The sequence below is a fragment of the Trachypithecus francoisi genome, unplaced genomic scaffold, assembly GCF_009764315.1.
Source record: "Trachypithecus francoisi isolate TF-2019V2 unplaced genomic scaffold, Tfra_2.0 Lachesis_group15, whole genome shotgun sequence".
In the NCBI taxonomy this organism is placed as follows: domain Eukaryota; kingdom Metazoa; phylum Chordata; class Mammalia; order Primates; family Cercopithecidae; genus Trachypithecus; species Trachypithecus francoisi.
In genome coordinates, this window is record NW_022681460.1 from 10,674,252 (window position 1) to 10,694,326 (window position 20,075).

At 43.1% G+C, this 20,075-nt stretch overlaps 1 pseudogene; it reads right to left on the reverse strand.

Moving 5' to 3' along the window:
• Positions 1 to 3,545: 3,545 nt before the first annotated feature.
• Positions 3,546 to 4,193, reverse strand: LOC117097974 (annotated as a pseudogene).
• Positions 4,194 to 20,075: the final 15,882 nt, after the last annotated feature.

Consider the following 20,075-nt stretch of genomic DNA (forward strand, 5'->3'; position numbering starts at 1 on the left):
TGGGGCTTGGAGGCTCCTAGAGAGCAATGGTGACAAGCTATGGGAGAATAGGGGGAGGAACTGCACTGCAAACAAAGGCTGGCTTATAATGCAGGCATACTCTCAGGTAGCTACCTTCAGAAGAATAGGTGAAGAGTCTGGGCATGGTGACCTGGATGGAGACCTTTTGCCTCCTCTCCTGCAATACAAGTTCAACTTCTCTGGTTAATGTAGATTTCAGGGAAGGGGTTCATGACAATGGCACTCCTTCTGGAGGAACTTCCCTTAGATAAAGAAAACTTCAGAGAAAAGTCCCTTCTCATGCTTTGAGAGAGAAAGAGAATAGAGAGCAGGGTGGAGAAAGGTCAGAGAGACCTTGGTTCTGAGGCTGCTTCTTTAGTTCAAAGCACTCAGCATGTCAAAGTGTCATACTTTGGATATCATTCTCTGAGTTCCAGCATTTTCCATCACTGTGCAGGTTGTATTTTCTAGAGTTTGTATCAGTGGAATCATACAGTGGGCACTTCTTTTTGTATAGCTTATTTTGCTTGGCATAATTATTTTGAAATTTCTCCATGCTGTTGTGTGCATCAGGAATTCACTGCTGTTCACTGCATAGCAGTATTCCATTGTATGGATATACCACAGTCTGTTGATCCATTTACTGATGGACATTAGGGTTGTTTATGGTATGACAGACCAGGAAATACCTCGCAAAAATAGAAAAGATGGTTGAGCTAAAGACAATTAAGATGCAGGAGAGTTCTCTACTTTCTCTCTGTTTGCTTAAAAGCAGGACAGAGGTTGGGTGTGGTGGCTCACACCTGTAATCCCAGCACTTTGGGAGGCTGACGGGGGTGGATCACCTGAGGTCAGGGGTTTGAGACCAGCCTGATCAACATGGTGAAACCTTGTCTGTAGTAAAAATAAAAAAGTTAGCTGGGTGTGGTGGTAGGCACCTGTAATCCCAGCTACATGGGATGCTGAGGCAGGAGAATCTCTTGAACCTGGGGGGCAGAGATTGCAGTGAGCTGAGATTGTGCCACTGCACTCCAGCCTGGGTGACAGAGTGAGACTCCATCTTGAAAAAAAAAAAAAGAAAGAAAAAAAAAAAGGTAGGACAGAAATTTACATACAAAAGGTCTTTCTATTTCCCTCCCCAACTTTTCTTCCTGAAGACAGGATGTACATTCTCCTTTATTAGACAAATCCTTATTAGCTTAGAGATGGCACTAGAGAAACCTGTGAACAGACTTTACTCCATTATTGTCTTCTCCTATATTTACCTTCCCACAGTTTCCTGCCTTTGGAAGCCTGGGACTGTTTTATTTTGTCTTGTCACTTTTCTAAAATGTATTTTTTTTTGTTAGATGTACTATATAAGCCACACACCTAAACTGCTGCCTGAGTCACTTTCCACTGAGGCATTGCACACATTAGTAATTTTTTTTCTCTTGTTAATCTGTCTTTTGTTACAAAAGTCTGTCCCAACTACAAACTTTTTTTTTTTTTTTTTTTTTTTGAAACAGAGTCTTGCTCTGTGGCGCAGGCTGGAGTGCAGTGGCATGATCTTGGCTCCCGGGTTCAAGCCATTCTTGTGCCTCGGCTTCCTGCGTAGCTGGGATTACAGGCGTGTGCCATCACATCTGGCTAATTTTTGTATTTTTAGTAGAGATGGGGTTTCACCATGTTGGCCAAGCTGGTCTCGAACTCCTGGTCTCAAGTGTTCTGTCCGCCTTGGCCTCTCAAAGTGTGGGGATCATAGGCATGAGTCACTGCGCCCAGCCTAACTACAATCTTCTGTGGGCCGAAAATATTTTTTTCTCATTCACTAGATTTTTAGTTATTATAAAGAAAGGTGGTATGAACATTTGTGTACAAGTTTTGTTTGGACATATGTTTTAATTTCTCTTGGATAAATAAATATCTAGTCATGGAATGAGAAGAGTTTTAGAGTTTTAACTCTTAGATTTAAGTCTTTGATCCATTTTGAATTCATTTTTGTATCTGATGTGAGTCACAGGGTCCATCTTCATCCTTTGCATATGGATATCCAGTGTCTTGGCACCACTTTTTGAAAAGACTGTTCTTTCTTCATTCAATGGTTGTGTGCTCTTGTCAAAAATTGATTGACAGTAAATGTGAGGCTTTATTTCTGGACTTTCAATTCTGTTCTGTTGATCAATATGTCTGTCCTTATGCCAGTACCACTCTGTCTTGATTGCTATAGGTTTGTAGTGAGTTTTAGAATTGGGAAATGTAAATTCTACAGCTTTGTTCTTTTTAAAAACCTGTTTTGACCATTCTGAGTTTCTTAAATTTCCATATGAGCTTTAGGATTAGCTTGCCAGTTTTTGCAAAGAAATCAGCCAAGGTTTTTGTTAGGGATTGTATTGAATTTTAGTTCAATTTGAAGAGTTTTTCCATCTTAACAATGTTAAGCGTTCTGTCCTATGAACATAGATTATCTTTTCATTTATTAAAATCTTCAGTTTCTTTCAATGATGTTTTGTAGGTTTCAGTGTACAAGTTTTGTACCTCTTTTGTTAAAGTTATTTCTGTGTATTTTTTCTTTTTGATGCTATTGTAAACAGAATTTTCTTCATTTCATTGTTTGCTTATTGCAACTATAAAGAAATACAATTTCTGTTTGTATATTAATCTTGTATTCTGCAACCATGCTGAACTTGTTTGTTAGTTCAAATAGTGTTTTAGTGGATTAATTAGAATTTTCTATATGCGAAATCACATCATCAACTAATAGGATACTTCTATTTCTTCCTCTCCAAGCTGGGTGCCTTTTATTACTTTTTCTTGCCTAATTGCCTTGGCTAGAACCTCCTTCGCAATGTTGAATAGAAGCCGGGAGAGAGACGTCTTTGTCCTGTTCTTCATTTTGTCTTGATGCTTCATCGGAAAAAGAATCAGTTCTTTTACCATTAAATATGCTCTTACCTGTGGGTTTTTTGTAGAAGCCTTATATTAAGTTGAAGAAATTCTCATCTATTCCTATTTTGTTGAGTGTTTTTTTCATCATGAAAGGGTGTTAAATTTTGTCAAGTGCTTTTTCTGCATCTATTGAAATGATCCTGTGGATTTTGACATTTATTCTGTGTGTGTGTGTGTGTGTGTGTGTTTTAGGTTTTACTTGGATCAGGTAGGCTTAAGGCAGGGGCCATGCTGCAGGAGAAGGGCCTGTAAACCAGTCAATGCTGCTCTTTCATGCAGCCCTGGGACCTCAGGGCTGAGCTAGCTCTACAGGCGAGGGGCCAGTGAGGCCCCTCAAAGCAGACACAACCACTAACAGGAGGGATGGTCAGGCTGGCTTTAGTGCAGGGAAGGGTAATGTTGGGAGGGAGACGTTCATAAAGAAAAATGGGTAGCTGAGGCTTTAAAGGGCTTGGATGGGACAGGGGTTTAGGGGAAGTGAAGAGGGCCAATAAAGTCTTGGGGGTAAAGAAGGGAATAAACAGGGGAAAAGAACAAGAAGGCAGGGGCTGGGGTGTGGAGTCCAGCTGCTCTGCTGAGTATGGGCAACTCACTGCCACCTCCTGGCCTTCAAGGCACTACTTGTTGCCCCAGACAGCCATCTTTGTGAACACAGGTCTTGGGAGGAAGCGGCTGGATTTCGTGCAGGCAGAGATCTCCAAGCCCTCAAATCGGGAGATGAAGTCCTTCAGGTTTGGGAAGGCATCCAAGCACTTGGGCTCAAATACTTGGTTTCTCTCGAGGACATCATAAGCAATGAAATCCACAAGGGCGATCTTGTCCCCAAGAAACTATGGCTGCTTCCCCAGAAACTGTAAGTAGAATTTCAGCATTGCAGGGAGTGCCTCCAGGTATTCTGGCTTCAGTTTCTCAAAATCTGGGTTGTAGCAGAGTCTGGCCAGCTGCATTTGGTTGTCCATAAGCTGGTTCTCCAAAATGTCTTCCCAAATCTTCTCCCTTTCTGTCTCCCCACACAGGTGGTGCTTGTAGGCAATGCAGCCCAGGATAGCCTTGCTCTGGGTTATCTTGTGAGCCCCATCAGTCAAGTAGGGCAGATTGGGAAAGTCCAGGCCTGGCTTGAATTTTTCATTCAACCACTGGCTTCTGTCATAGTCAGGGGCATCCCCCATCGTGTACTTCTTTTCCTCATAGCTTGAGTCTGTGTATTGCTGGAGCAGGCAGATGGTGTGGGTCAGCCCTCAGATGTCCCAGTACCCCTGTGTCATGGGCCTGGTGCTGGTCGGTGCGGATTCTGCAGACAGGCCCATTTACTCTATTGATGTGGTATGTTACATCAATTGACTTTTGGATGTTAAAACAGTCTTGCATTCCTGGGATAAATTCCACTTGATCATGGTGTGTAATCCATTTTACATATTGCCAAATTCTACTTGCTAATTTTTTTGAGGATTTTGCATCTTATTGGTAAGAGATATTAGTCCATAGCTTTCTCGTGGTGTCTTTGGTTTGGGTATCAGGGTAATACCAGCCTCGTAGAATGAGTTGGGAAATGTTCCCTTCTCTTCTATATTTTGGAAGAGTTTGTGAAGAATTTATATCATTTATTTATCTTTTAAAAATTGTGGTAAAATACACTAATATAAAAATTTCTATCTTAACCATTTTTAAGTTTACAATTTAGTGGTGATAAGTAGTGATAAGTATATTCACATTGTTGTTGCAACCAGCTTCTAGAACTTTATTTTTTTTGAGGCGGAGTCTAACTCTTGTCACCCAGGCTGGAGTGCAATGGCGTGATTTTGGCTCACCGCAGTCTCTGCCTCCCGGGTCCCAGCAATTCTTCTGCCTCAGCCTCCTGAGCAGCTGGGATTACAGGCATGCTCCACCACACCCAGCTAATTTTGTATTTTTAGTAGAGATGGGGTTTCACCATGTTGGTCACGCTGGTCTTGAACTCCTGACCTCAGGTGATTCACCTGCCTTGGCCTCGCAAAGTGCTGGGATTACAAGTGTGAGCCACTGCACCTGGCCCAGAACTTTTTTGTCTTGCAAAATGGAAACTCCATACCTATTAAACAACCTCCCATTTCCCCTTCTCCCAGCTCCCAGTAACCACTGTTCTATTTTCTGTTTCTATAATTAAAAAAAAATTTTTGAGACAGCGTCTCACTATGTTGCCCAATCAAGAGTGCAGTGGTTATTCTCAGGCACAGTCATAGTGCACTACAGCTTCAAACTCATGGGCTCAAGCAGTTCTTCTGCCTTAGCCTCCCAAGTACCTGAGACTTTAGATGCATACCTGGCTTTGTTCCTATGATTCTGACTGCTCTTATGTACCTCGTATAAGTGGAATTATAGAGTATTTATCTTTGTGTGATTGGTTTATTTCACATTAGCATAATGCCCTCAAGGATCATTCATGTTATATCATGCATCAGAATTTTCCTCCTTTTTAAGGCTGAGTAATATTCCATTGTAGGTATATGCCACATTTTGTATATCCATTCGTCTTTCAATGAACACTTTGGCTGCTTCCATCTTTTGACTATTGTGAATATTGTTGCTATGAACAAGAATATCTTTGAGACCATGTTTTCCATTCTTTTGGATATATATCCAGAAGTAGATTTTCCAGATTATATGGTAATTCTATTTTTAATTTTGAGGAACTGCATGCCATAATACTATCACAGAATAACACCATAGTAGTATTATTTCTGTTTTAAATGCTTGGTATAATTCCCCGGTGAAGCTGAGACTTTTATTTTATTTTATTTTATTATTAATTCAGCCTGTTTAGTTGTTATGAGTATACTCAGATTTTCCATTCTTTCTTGAATCAGGTTTGATAGTTTGTGTCTTTCCAGGAATGTGTTCATTTCATCTAAATTATACTATGTAATGTGTTGGCATGCAGTTGTTCATAGTGTTCCCTTATAATTTATTATTATAATTATTATTGTTATTATTATTATTATTGAGACAGAGTCTCTCTCTGTTGCCCAGGCTGGAGTGCAGTGGTGCAATCTTGGCTAACTGCAACCTCTGCCTCCCGGGTTCAAGTGATTCTCCTGCCAACAGCCTCCTGAGCAGCTGGGATTACAGGTGTGCACCATCACGCCAGGCTGATTTTATACTTTTAGTAGAGACAGAGTTTCACCATGTTGGTCAGGCTGGTCTTGAACTATTGACCTCAGGTGATCTGCCCACCTTGGCCTCCCAAAGTGCTGGGATTACAGGTGTGAGCCACTGTGCCTGGCTGCCTTACAATTTTTATTTCTGTGAGATTAGTAGTAATGAGCCCTCTTTCAATTCTGGATTTGGTAATTGAGTCTTTTTTTCTTGGTCAGTCTTGCTAAGGTTTTGTCCATTTTGTTGGTATTTTTAAAGAATCAACTTTTGCTTTCATTGATTTTCTCTGCTGTTTTTCTATTTTCTATTCATTAATATCTGCACTAATCCTTATTATTTCCTTCCTTCTGCTTGCTTTGGGTTTAGATTGTTCTTCTTTGCCTCTTTGTCCTTTTGGCTGTGTGCCTTCTTTTCTTTACTCGTGTTAGAGTGGACTAGAGAGATGGCAGAGATAAATGCATGTAAAACAGAAGTCCTCTCGAGAATCCATTCACTAACAAACTGTTCCTTTGAATCAAAACATTGTTGCCTCTGGGTGACCTTTAAAAAAACGATATGGAGCTGGGCACGGTGGCTCACGCCTGTAATCCCAACACTTTGGGAGGCCAAGGCAGGTGATTCACCTGAGGTCAGGAGTTCAAGACCAGCCTGGCCAACACAGTGAAACCCCATCTCTACTAAAAATACAAAAATTAGCCAGGTACGGTGGCATGCACCTGTAATCCCAGCTACTTGGGAGGCTGAAGCAGGAGAATTGCTTGAACCTGGGAGGTGGAGGCTGCAGGGAACCAAAACCACGCCATTGCACTCCAACCTGGGCAACAAGAGTGAAACTCTGTCTCAAAGAAGAAGAAGAAGAAAAAAAAAAAAGACATGGAAAATTGCCACCAGTGTTTTCTACATTAGTGTGAGTTAATTCCTCAGATACTTTGTTAAAACCCAGTGTGATAGGTAAAAGCTGTCTAGTAGAAACAGAAAGTTTAAAAACAGGGCAAAGGGAAGAGTAACTTTCCTGTTTTCTGACTGCTGAATGGTCAGGAAAAGTTGCCAAACAGGAGACTGACTTGTTTAAAATTTGGGAACTTGCTGAAGTAGGGGATTGAGAGAGGGAAGGAAAATATAAGAGGGAAGATGAGGAAGCTAAAAAAGGAAAAGAACAGTTTTTCTCACATTTACTCCTTAATCAGCACAAAGTTAAGACATTTCCACCCACTGATTTAATTCCTTTCTGTGTTTTATATCACGCCATTTGTATTTTGTCAGCTATTTACTATTTTAAGAGTGAAAAACTTTCAGAATCTATGAGACATATAATTCTGAGACTTTAGAATCTGAATTTTCAAAGATAGAAAAACTAAAAAGTGAATATTTACATTACAAACATATTTCTTCCTATTGCAAACAAAATTCAGTATAAGGATCTCTAAAATAGTTGATATCTTTAGATATTAGATGATTCACTTTCCAAAAATAGTTTGCAGACAGCCTTCGAGGAACACAACGGACTTTTAAAATAAGGCACACATTTCCCTAGCAAGCAGATGCAGAAAAAAAGAAATAAAGAAAATAAGGCCCATTTATGATAATAAAGTGAGAAAAACAGGAAAACTAATATTTGGATTTATTTTAGAGGCAAACGTCCTGATCTAGTTCTTGAGACAGTTAGTCAATTCCATCCATGTTTTATTCACTTATTTGAAACATGCAAACATAGTATTTTTGCTCCCCTTAAATATGTTCAAAGGCCTAGAAACTTTCAGGGAAGAAACCACAAAAAACTTTTAAAGTAGATTTTAAGCCAGGCGCAGTGGCTTACGCCTGTAATCCCAGCGCTTTGGGAGGCCGAGGTGGGTGGATTGCTTGAGGTCAGGAGTTCGAGACCAGCCTGACCAACATGGAGACGGGTCTCTACTAAAAATACAAAAATTAGTCGGACGTGGTGGCACATGCCTGTACCCCAAGCTACTCGGGAGGTTGAGGCAAGAGAATCGCTTGAACCCAGGAGATGGAAGTTGCAGTGAGCCAAGATCTTGCCATTGTACTTGTGTCTGGATGACAAAGCAACACTCTGTCTCAAAAATAAACAAATAAAATAGATTTTATTAATAGAAGTTAATACCCTTGTTATATCCTTATTTTGGATTAGTCTGTTGTCTTTTGCATAAACTTAGATGTTTTGAAATAATATTTCATTGTTCCAACAGTCTGGCAGGCATGGACTTTTTTTTAAATTTTAATTTAAAAAATTTCTTTTGAGACAAGAGTTTCACTCTGTCACCCAGGCTGGAGTACAGTAGCATGATCTCGGCTCACTGAAACCTCTGCCTCCTGGGTTCAAATGTTTCTCCTGCCTCAGTCTCCTGAGTAGCTGGGATTACAGGGCTGCGCCATCACGCCCAGCTAATTTTTGTAATTTTAGTAGAGATGGGGTTTCACCATGTTGGCCAGGCTGGTCTCGAACTCCTGGCCTCAAGTGATCCACTCACCTCGGCCTCCCAAAGTGCTGGGATTGCAGGCATGAGCCACCATGCCCAGCTTGGGCATGGACTTTTAAACAAGAAGGTATTTATGGCCAGGCAAGCCAGGGCAATCGCTGCTCTGAGTCCTCAGGTTTCATCTTAGATGTGGAGACAATGACAGACTCTTTTCTCTCCTGGCTTGATATTAGAAATGTGGAGCAGATTTCAATTTCCATTTGGTAATCCTCTGTTGAACAATTCAGCATTTGTGATATATGGTGGTTGGAATTACCTTCCTCTCCACAAAACTTTGTGAACAGCTTGGTTTATCAGGTTTTTGTTTTTGCTGTTGAATTATGACAAAGGGAACATGTAAGGGTTTGAATGCTTTTGGATGTCTTCATGTAATGAACTAGTGGAGTTTGGAGTGGATGTGCTGTAGCCGAGTGAAGGTGATAGAATTCTGACATATTATGTATGAGTAACAAATTATTTTCAACCTTCTCCCTCACCAGGCCATAACTGGAACCACTAATAAGCAAAGTTCTTGGAAGATCATCAAGGTGTTAAATAGTTTAGAGGAAGCAGAGGTGTGGTACCCCTGAGCCCCATGGACATATATGTGGGTGGTGATTGCACCCAATTGCTACCCATCCCCCATCTAGAAAAGTCAGGCTTGCTCTTTCTCCTTTCATTCAACACATAGTTAAAAATAAATTTAAGGCCGAGAACGGTGGCTCACACCTGTAATCCCAGCACTTTGGGAGGCCAAGGAGGGTGGATCACGAGGTCAGGAGTTCGAGACCAGCCTGACCAACATGGAGAAACCCTGTCTCTACTAAAAAAAAAGAAAAAAAATTAGCTGGGCATGGTGGCGCATGCCTGTAATCCCAGCTACTTGGGAGGCTGGGGCAGGAGAATCGCTTGAACCCGGGAGGTGGAGGTTGCGGTGAGCCAAGATAGTGCCACTGCCCTGCAGACTGGGCAACAAGAGCGAAACTCCATCTCAAAAAAATAAAATAAAATAAAATAAAATAATAAATAAACAAATAAATTTAAATGGCCATGTCTGGGCACGGTGGCCCATGCCTGTAATCCCAGCACTTTGGGAGGCCAAGGCAGGCAGATCACTTGAGGTCAGGAGTTCAAGACCAGCCTGGCCAACATGGTGAATCCCCATCTCTACTAAAAATACAAAAATTAGCTAGGTGTGATGGCATGTGCCTGTAATCCCAGTTACTCAGCAGGCTGAGGCAGGAGAATCACTTGAACTCAGGAGGCAGAGGCTGCAGTGAGCCGAGATTGTGCCACTGCACTCTAGCCTGGGCGACAGAGCGAGACTCAGTCTCAAAAAAAAAAAAAAAAAAAAAAAATTAGCCAGGCATGGTGTTGTGCACCTGTAGTCCCACCTACTCAGGGGGCTGAGATGGGAGGATCACTTGAGCCCAGGTGGTGGAGGCTGTAGTGAGCCATGAGTGCACCACCACACTCAGCCTGGGCAGCAGAGTGAGACCCTGTCTAAATACATAAATAAATAATAAATTTAAGCAACAGAAAATACCAGATGACACACATTGCATTCACTCAGAAATTATTTATTGAAAGTCTAGAATGTGCTAGGCCACTGGGACAGAGCAGTGAATAGGCAGGCATGTTTCTGCCGTCATGGGAGTTTAAGGTCTACTATTGGAAAGACAAACAAAAGACTTGACAAAAGTAAACAAAATTATCACAAATCACGATAAAAATCTATAAAGAAACAAATCATGGCCACAGATAGAATATCAGGTAGAGGGAGACACTTCTGTCCCACGGGGTGGTCAGGAAGGTACTTCTGAAGAAATGATATGTGAGCTGAAACCTATGGGACAAGAAGGAGCCAGTCACTTAAAAAGCAGGGGGCACACAGCTCTAGTTAGAAGGAACAGTGCACTCAAAGCTCCAGAGCCTGGAATGGGGCTGACCTTCTAGAAACTAGAGAAGACCAGTGTGGGTGGAGGGCCATGAGCAAAGGAGAATGGCAAAAGAGTGAACCCTAGGTTAGCGGGGATCCAGATCACACCCAGCTCTCTTAAGCAACTGTGTTAGTCGGCTGGGGCTACCATAACAAAATACCACAGGCTGGGTGGCTTAAACAATAGAAATTTATTTTATTTATTTTCTCACAGCTGGAGGCTGGAGGTCCAAGATCAAGGTATTGGCAGGTTTGGTTTCTTCTAAGGTCTCTCTCCTTGGCTTACAGATGGCCACCTTCTCTCAGTGTCTCCATGTTACTGTTGGAGGGTATCCAGATTCTTGGCATTTTGAACAAAGAATTGGACAAAATGGACAAACAAAGCAAGGAAAGAATGAAGCAATAAAAACAGAGATTTACTGCAAACAAAAGTACACTCCACAGGGTGGGAGCAGGCCAAGCACAGGGACTCAAGAGCCCAGCTACAGAATTTTCTGGGGTTTAAATATCCACTAGAAGTTTTCCACTGGCCACTTGGTGTACACCCCATGCAAATGAAGTAGTGGCCCACAATCAGTAAAGTGAAGTTACAAAGGTTACACCCTTTGCAAACCTCTGACTGGTTGTGGAAAGCAGCCACTCAGAGACTAAAATGAAGTTACAAAGTTACACCTCTATGCAAAGGATATGGCCTGCAATCAGTCTGAATGGTTGTGGTAAGCAACCAATCAGAAGCTGAAGTGAGGTTACAAGTCACTAAATGTAACTTGAAATTACAGAGACTAAAATGAAGTTACAAAGTTACGCTTCTATGCAAAGGAAGACATGGCCTGCAATCAGTCTGAATGGTTGTGGTAAGCAACCAATCAGAAGCTGAAGTGAAGTTACAAGTCACACTCCTATGCAAACATCCCATCAGTTGCAGAAAGCAACCAGAGGTACTTTCAATATTCCATCTGTCACGCATAAAAAGTGGGGTGGGCAGTTTGCAAAGGGAGTAGTTTCCAGTTCTTTTGTTACTTAGGTGTGGAAAGTTGAGGTCTTCCTTTTGATTTAGTTCTAAGAAGTCAGCGTGAATTGGCCTTGGGTTCCCTGCCTCCACACCCTATTCTCCTGCCTCATCCACATGGTCTTTTCCCTGTGCCTGCACATGCCTGGTATTTCTCTGTATGTCCTAATTTCCTCTTTTTATAGGGATCCAGTCAGATTGGATTAGGGCCCACCCTAAAGACTCCCATTTAGCTTTAATTACTTCCTTGAAGGCCCTATATACAATAATAGTCACATTCTGAGGGACGGAGAGTTAAGGTTTCAACATATGAATTTTTTTGTGTGTGGGATTGGGGGACACAATTCAGTCCACACAGCAAATTTAAGGATTTCATTTTTATTTATTATCATTATTATTATAAAGACAAGGTCTCACTATGTTGCCCAGGCTGGTCTTGAACTCCTGGCCTCAAATGATCCTCCCATCTCAGCCTCCCAAAGTGCTGGGATTACAGGCATGTGCGCTTACACCTGGCCTATTTTTTTTTTAATTTTTAAATGTTTATTTTTACCTACAAAATGTTTTTCTGAGTTATTTCACTTAGGGTAACTTTAAGGATTTCAAATTTACTCTTAAAAGCAGTGGAAAACCATTAAAGGGTTTGAAGCAGAGACTGTATTGAAGGGGATGTGGCAGACACTTTCGGATATCAATTCTTTTTTAAAATTTTATTTTAATTTTTAATTTTTTGAGACTGAGTCTCGCTCCTTCACCCAGGCTGGAGTTGGTGGTGTAATCTCAGCTCACTGCAACCTTCACCTCCTGAATTCAAGTGATTCTCCTGCCTCAGCTGCCTGAATAGCTGGGACTATGGGCCCACGCCACCACACGTGGCTAATTTTTGTATTTTTAGCAGAGATGGAGTTTCAGCTGTTGGCCAGGCTGGTCTTGAACTCCTGACCTCACCTGATCCATCTGCCTTGGCCTCCCAAAGTACTGGGATTACAGGTGTGAGCCATCATGCCCTGCCCAGATATCAATTCTTTTGTTTTGTTTTGTTTTGTTTTGTTTTTTTGAGACGGAGTCTCGCTCTGTCACCCAGGCTGGAGTGCAGTGGCCGGATCTCAGCTCACTGCAATCTCCACCTCCCGGGTTTATGCCATTCTCCTGCCTCAGCCTCCCGAGTAGCTGGGACTACAAGCGCCCGCCACCTCGCCCGGCTAGTTTTTCGTATTTTTTAGTAGAGACGGGGTTTCACCGTGTTCGCCAGGATGGTCTCGATCTCCTGACCTCGTGATCCGCCCGTCTCGGCCTCCCAAAGTGCTGGGATTACAGGCTTGAGCCACCGCGCCCGGCCCAGATATCAATTCTTTACTAACAAAACTCTGATTTTGTTGAAGGCAGCAATGTATCCAGCCAAAAATGCAAACTGACTTATTTCCTTGCCACAGGGGTGGCCAATGATACTATAAATGGCTAATGAGATATAATTGGAAGTCTACTGAGAGGACTTTAGTAGTCTCAGTGATGGCTATTGTTTTACTGATAAAAGGTATGTGCCTTTGTCCTATACCCTTTCTCATTTTTCCTGCCTGGGAAAAGGATACAATGCCTAGAGGTGCAGCAGCCATCTTGCAACCATGAGGGTGAAAGTTTCATGCCAATATACACATATATATGTATATATACACACATATATCTATGTGTGTTTATATATATGTACACAGCAGGCAGATATAGGAGCTTGGTTTTCAGATGACACTCTTGAGCAGCCATATAAGCTCTAGTCTGTCCACATCCAGACTTTTTGTTACATAAGAAAAATAAATCTACTTGCTTCAATCACTGAGGTAGGGATTCCTGTTACAGCTGAGCAGACTCCTGGCTGATACGGAGGGCTGGAGTGGAAGAGGGACTAACAGTTTGGAGGCCTTTTCATTGGTCCATAGCAGAGATGAGAAAGACCTAGACAAGTGCTGGCAGTTAACTCGGAGCAAAGTAGAGGAATTCCCAATATAAAATGCATTGCCTGAGCAGCCCCGACACGGATACCAAGAATTTCCCCTCACTTACTCAGGGCCATTGAGTCCACCTTGCTTTAATAGGCCTTATCTAAGTCCTGTAGCATGTGCAGCCTCAATAAACATTTTTTTTTTTTTTTTTTTAAAGACGGTCTTGCTCTGTCACCTAGGCTGGAGTGCAGTGGTATGATCTTGGCTGACTGCAACATCACCTCCCAGGTTAAAGCGATTCTCATGCTCAGCCTCCCAAGTAGCTGGGATTACAGGTGTGTACCACCACGCCCAGCGAATTTCCGTATTTTTAGTAGAGACAGGGTTTCGCCACCTTGGCCAGGCTGATTTCAAACTCCTGACCTCAAGTGATCCGCCTGCCTCTGCCTCCCAAAGTACTGGGATTATAGGTGAGCCACCGTGCCAAGCCTCAATAAACATTTTTGGAGCACCTCTCTGTGCTACATCCTGTACTTTTGAGGGATTTATTTCCAGGTTTCTCAGATTTACATTGGTGATTCCTTACTGTGATATCAGTTGTTTTCAAACTTTGTGTCTGTAAACCACAATAAAAAATGAATTTCATATCATGACTGGAACACATGTGACTTGATAAAAAACTGAAAAACAAAGGTTTCACAAAACAATATTCAAATTATGTACTGTATGTGTTAATATTTTCCGTTCTATTCTACTCCATTAAAAAAACTTCTGGGGCCGGGCGCGGTGGCTCAAGCCTGTAATCCCAGCACTTTGGGAGGCCGAGACGGGCGGATCACGAGGTCAGGAGATCGAGTCCATCCTGGCTAACACGGTGAAACCCCGTCTCTACTAAAAAATACAAAAAAAAAAAAAACTAGCCGGGCGAGGTGGCGGGCGCCTGTAGTCCCAGCTGCTCGGGAGGCTGAGGCAGGAGAATGGCGTGAACCCGGAAGGCAGAGCTTGCAGTGAGCTGAGATCCGGCCACTGCACTCCAGCCTGGGCGACAGAGCGAGACTCCGTCTCAAAAAAAAAAAAACAAAACAAAACAAAAAAAAACTTCTGGTCACGTCCCCTGTCCACCAACCTGGCTTTTATTATCCACTGATGAGTCAAGACCCATAGTTCAAAAGTCAACATGTGTTATTCTTTTGGCAATCTTTCTTTATCACCCAGTGACAACTCTTGTATAGTTGACTGAAAAAACATTTTTTGTGGGTACATAGTAGGTGTGTATATTTATGGGGTACATGAGACGTTTTGATACAGGCATGCAATGGGAAATAATCACATCATGGAGAATGGGCTATCTATCCCCTCGAGCAGTTATCTTTGTATCACAAACAATCCAATTACACTTTTAGTTATTTTAAAATGTACAATTGGCTGGGTGCAGTGGCTCACACCTGAAATCCCAGCACTTAGGGAGGCCAAGGCAGGTGGATCACCTGAGGTCAGGAGTTCGAGACTAGCCTGGCCACCATGGCAAAACCCCGTCTGTACTAAAAAATACAAAAATTAGCTGGGCGTGATGGTGGATGCCTATAATCCCAGCTACTCGGGAGACTGAGGCAGGAGAATCACTTGAACCCGGGAGGTAGAGGTTGCAGTGAGCTGAGATTGCACCACTACACTCCAGCCTGGGTGATAAAGTGAGACTCCATCTCAAAAAGAAGGAAATAAAATTTACCATTAAGTTATTATTGACTATAGTCCTCTGTTGTGCTGTCAAATAGTAGGTCTTATTCATTCTATTTTTTTTTTTTTTTGTACTCATTAACCCTCCCTGTCTAGTTGATTTTTCGTGCCAGTGTCTCATCTTACCTCCTGGATCATGAGCCCTTGCCTTGCTCATCTCTGTATCCATAGTGCCTGGCCCTGTGCCTGGCACATAGGAGAGTGTATGTTCCTTGAAACGCAGAGCCATACAATGTGGCTCTTAGCGTCTCCTCAACACGGTAAACATGAGAAATGCACCCTTTCCATTTGTCTGGGGTCAAGGGGGGGAGTGGAGATGGTTCTTAGTAGTTTAGGCAAATAGGAAAAGTTTGTCCCCAACAAATACTTCAGGCTGCCATCCACATTTCTCTTCAACAATCCCCCTCTTTATAGGACTCTTAGTATTATCATTATTATGTCAAATCTTAGATTTTTAGTGCCTTTCTGAGTATTCAACACATGGGCTAGTTGATCTGATTTAAGGTAACACACACCTTAAAACGCTAGAGGATTGAGCTAGAGCAGAAGACTGTTTCACTAACTAGGAAATTTCTAGAAGCCCAGGAGGAAAAGGCCATGGCAAGGTGATGGTAGGGTGATGGGGGAGGGGGATGTTTATTGGCTCTGGTCACAACATCCTTGGATCAGCCCATCTGCATTTGAGGCACTAGAGAGATGGAAGGCTGGGGAGATGGGGGTCAGTTTTCTAGAGCAACTTGGCTTGCACAAGCCAGCGTGCAGGAGACAGCAAAAGCAACCTATTTCTGGAGCGAAGTTCATTCTTCAGTCTTGTTTTCTCTGGACATGCTGCCTCCATTTATTAACAAGATATATTTCTGCCTCTTGAGCGTCCCCACACTGTGGGCAAGAGACGGGAATCTCAGAGCTGGTATTCCTGGTTTCCATGCGCAGACCTGGTAGGTGGGTCACTTGCTTCCTGTCATTTTGGCTCAAGGGAGGATCTGGATGCCCCTGGGAGAGCCACTATTTGTTGTTTGCAAAGAAATTGCTATTCTAATAAAAAGCTATCCCAATTGCCTACTTTAATTAGGCAATCTAGAACAGGCTCCAGGATACACTGTTAGGTGAAAAAAATAAGGTGCAGAGAGTGTGCATAGTCTGCTGCCGCTAGGGGGAGAAGAAGGAAGAATATGTATTTGTAAATTCATTTTGCACATACACAAAATATCTCTGGATGGACACACAACAGACCAGAACTGTTTGATGAGAGGATTGAGCAAGTCCTCTTGCTGGCTTGTGCAAGTCCAGTTGCTCTAGAAAACTGCCCCCCATCTCCCCAGCCTTCCGTCTCTCCAATGCCTCAAATGCAGATGGGCTGATCCAAGGATGTTATGACCAGAGCCAATAAACATCCCCCACCCCCATCACCCTACCATCACCTTGCCATGGCCTTTTCCTCCTGGGCTTCTAGAAATTTCTAGTTAGCAAAACAGTCTTCTGCCCTAGCTCAGTCCTCTAGCTCCATCCTCTGTTTGATGAGAGCTGGGTGGTTGGAAGACAGGGATGGGAATGCGAGGAGACATCTTTTTTGTGAACAGCTGGCCCTCCATATCTGCCGAGTGTACTACACCATTTTATATAAGGGACTTGAGCATCTACAGGTTTTTGGTATCCTCAGGGGATCCTGGAACCAATCCCCTGTGAATGGGGAGGGACAACTCTGCATTTTGAACTTTTTTACCATATATATTATAATCTAGTCAAATAAATTATTTCATAACAAATATAACAAAATACATTATTTCATAACAAATGTAACAAAAATAATTAATGTAGTTCCTAAAAGTAATATTTGTGAGACATACATAATAACATCGCTTATAATATCTTTTTTTTTTTTTTTGAGACAGAGTTTCTCTCTTGTTGCGCAGGTTGGAGTGCAATGGCACGATCTTGGCTCACCGCAACCTCTGCCTCCCGGATTCAAGCAATTCTCCTGACTCAGCCTCCCTAGTAGCTGGGATTACAGACGTGTGCCACCATGCCTGGCTAATTTTGTATTTTTAGTAGAGATGGGGTTTCTCCATGTTGGTCAGGCTGGTCTCGAACTCCCGACCTCAGGTGATCCCCCCCACCTCAGCCTTCCAAAGTGCTGGGATACAGGGGTGAGCCACTGCGCCCAGCCTTCTGTCAGTCTTAAGATCTCTATTTTAATGTTAATGGTGATCAGTTGTGTGTAAACTTTGAAAGGAAGAGTGTATAATGAGGCATGCCCAGCAACCCCTTCCCATCATGGCCTGGAGGAGCTATTTGGGTTTCTTTGGAAGACCCTTGGCTGAGAGGGAAGGTCCATTCAGTCTGTTGGGAGACTTGGAATTTTAATTTTAGTTTATAGTATCCTCGTTGTTAAGTGACACACGACTGTATTTTTTTCTTCCCAGGTTGCAGCAACTGAGCTGCCCAGAGGCGGACTAACCTACTCACATGGTCTTTACTCTCCTTGTCAGGGAAAGGGCTAGATTTGGACTAGAAGCCGGGTATGGTGGAGCAGTCCCACCTACAATCCCAGCTATTCAGGAGGGTGAGGCAGGAGGACTACTTGAGCCTAGGACTTCCAGATCAGCCTTGGCAACACAGCCAGACCCCATCTCTAAAGAAACAAGATAAAAAAGATCTGGACTAGAGATGAAGCTGCAAGGCAGTGGGCAGAGTCAAATAGAGGAGGAAGGATTTCAGTTGCTTCCATCTGGGGCATTTTCTCCACCTTCACCACGGCTGTTTATGTGCTGTGGAAGAGTCAGGTGAGCCTGTCTGCATACACCTCCTCCTTGAAGCTTTCTCATCTACTGTGCTCTCACGGCTTGGATCACCTCCCATTCTAAGTTCTCTCTAGTTGGTAGCTCATAAGTTCACACCTAGCTCCTTGTCCTTTTTTTTTTTGAGAATGAGTCTCATTCTATTGCCCAGGCTGTAGTGCGGTGGTGCCATCTTGGCTCACTGCAACCTCCGCCTCCCGGGTTCAAGCGATTCTCCTGTCTCAGCCTCCTGAGTAGCTGGGATTACAGGTGCATGCCACTACATCTGGCTAATTTTTGTATTTTTAGTGGAGATGGGGTTTTGCCGTGTTGGCCAGGCTGGTCTCGAACTCCTGCCCTCAGGTGATCCACCTGCCTTGGCCTCCCAAAGTGCTGGGATTACAGGCGTGAGCCACCTCACCCGGCTGGTAGGGTCCATTTTGATTCTCCATCTGTAGGTGTGTCCCCATCTGTGCTAAATGTCCCTAGCCTCTACCTCTTGTTTTAAAGTCCCCTACCTCCTGGGTGTCTTCTGGAGAGCAACCAGTACATTAAACAGGTTGGAAGTAAGCATGTGTTTCCCCTGCCAAACCTGCTGCCTACCTTGTACTCCCCATCTCTGTTAATAGCACTACCACCCACCCAGTCCCCTGGCAGGATCTTGGCGTTCACCTTGACTCTCTCCTCTCCCTTGACCCCTCTCTGCCTCCCACTGTTCTGCCAGTTCTCACCTTCTCTCCATACCCTCCGCCTATCATTCTTTACCTTTCAGTCTCCTAGCCTTTAGTTGAATCTATCATTTACAAATAAAAATCTGATCCAGCAGCTCTCCTACTTAAGGACTCTCAGCTCTCCTCCTTAACAATTCCATTCATGTGATAAAGTCCAAATTTCTTTTGCGGTAGAAGAGAGTCTTTATAATATATTCCCAGCTTGCCTCTCTGGCTGCATTCTCTAACACAGCCTAAATTATACCAGCCTTCCGCTTCTTAATGCCTCCAAACAAAATCTGTTCTTTACCACTTGGTACTTTGTACAACTCTGTACTTTTGAACAGTGCTGTTTTTCATACTTAGTGATCTCCTACTCACCTTTTCAAGGTTACCTCAATGGTTTGAGAGGCAGTCTCTTTCCCCTTGTCTCTCAGTCAGCAGATCTGGGCTATGTGGATGATGGTATGCATGATAAAACAGCTAAATCTTTGATTTGATTCTGTTCTTAATTTTCATCCCACTCAACTCTACTCTTTGTAAAGGTTTAATAAATAAGCATGAATTCTTTCCTGGCATTAGGCTGCAGTTGGAGCCAGAGGATTATATTACAGCTAAGAAGCGTCTGAACAAACAGGGGATGGGGGTCAAAATCGTGCTGGAAGGAAAAATGCCTTTCGGGCTCTTGGAGATTTGCTGCCCCGATCCTCTGGCTTTGATCTCCAGGACTCCATTACAATAAGGTATTAGCTTTAACCAGCCTGTTGTTTCTGTGCCAGGAATGTAGGCCAAGGGGTCGTACTTAGAAAAAATGTGAGACCTTGTCTCTACAAAAAAATATTAAAAATTAGCCAAGGATCGTGGTCCTAGCTACTCAGGAGGCTGAGGTGAGAGGATCGCTTAAGCCCAGGAGTTGGAGGCCGCAGTGAGCTATGATGGCGCTTCTGCACTCCATCCTGGGGGAAAGAGGAAGGCCCTGTTTCCTAAAAAACAGCAACAAAAAACAAGCAACAATGAATTGCGGTCAGACTCAGACACAACACAACACTAGAAGACAGGTCCTTCTCTAGTAAGGACAAGAAGTAGAAGCATCGGGGGATGGATATCCAATTTTCCATGTTGTGATTATTATGCATTGCATGCCTGTACCAAAATATCTCATGTACCCCATAAATATATACACCTACTGTGTACCCACAAAAATTAAAAATTAAAAAAATTAAGAAAGAAGTAGGAGCAGCCATGGCTGTGATCTAGAAGCAGGAGAGGAGGTACCCCTGACCTTGACTGTGGTTAACCAACTTCTCTGGAGCTGTAGCCCCTGCTGATTGAAGGAGACCCAGGCCCAGGACTTCCTGTGGGCAACTGCTATCGTCACACCTCCATAGGATGATCATCATGTGGGCTGAGTAGGGACAGGTGAAGGATGGGAGCT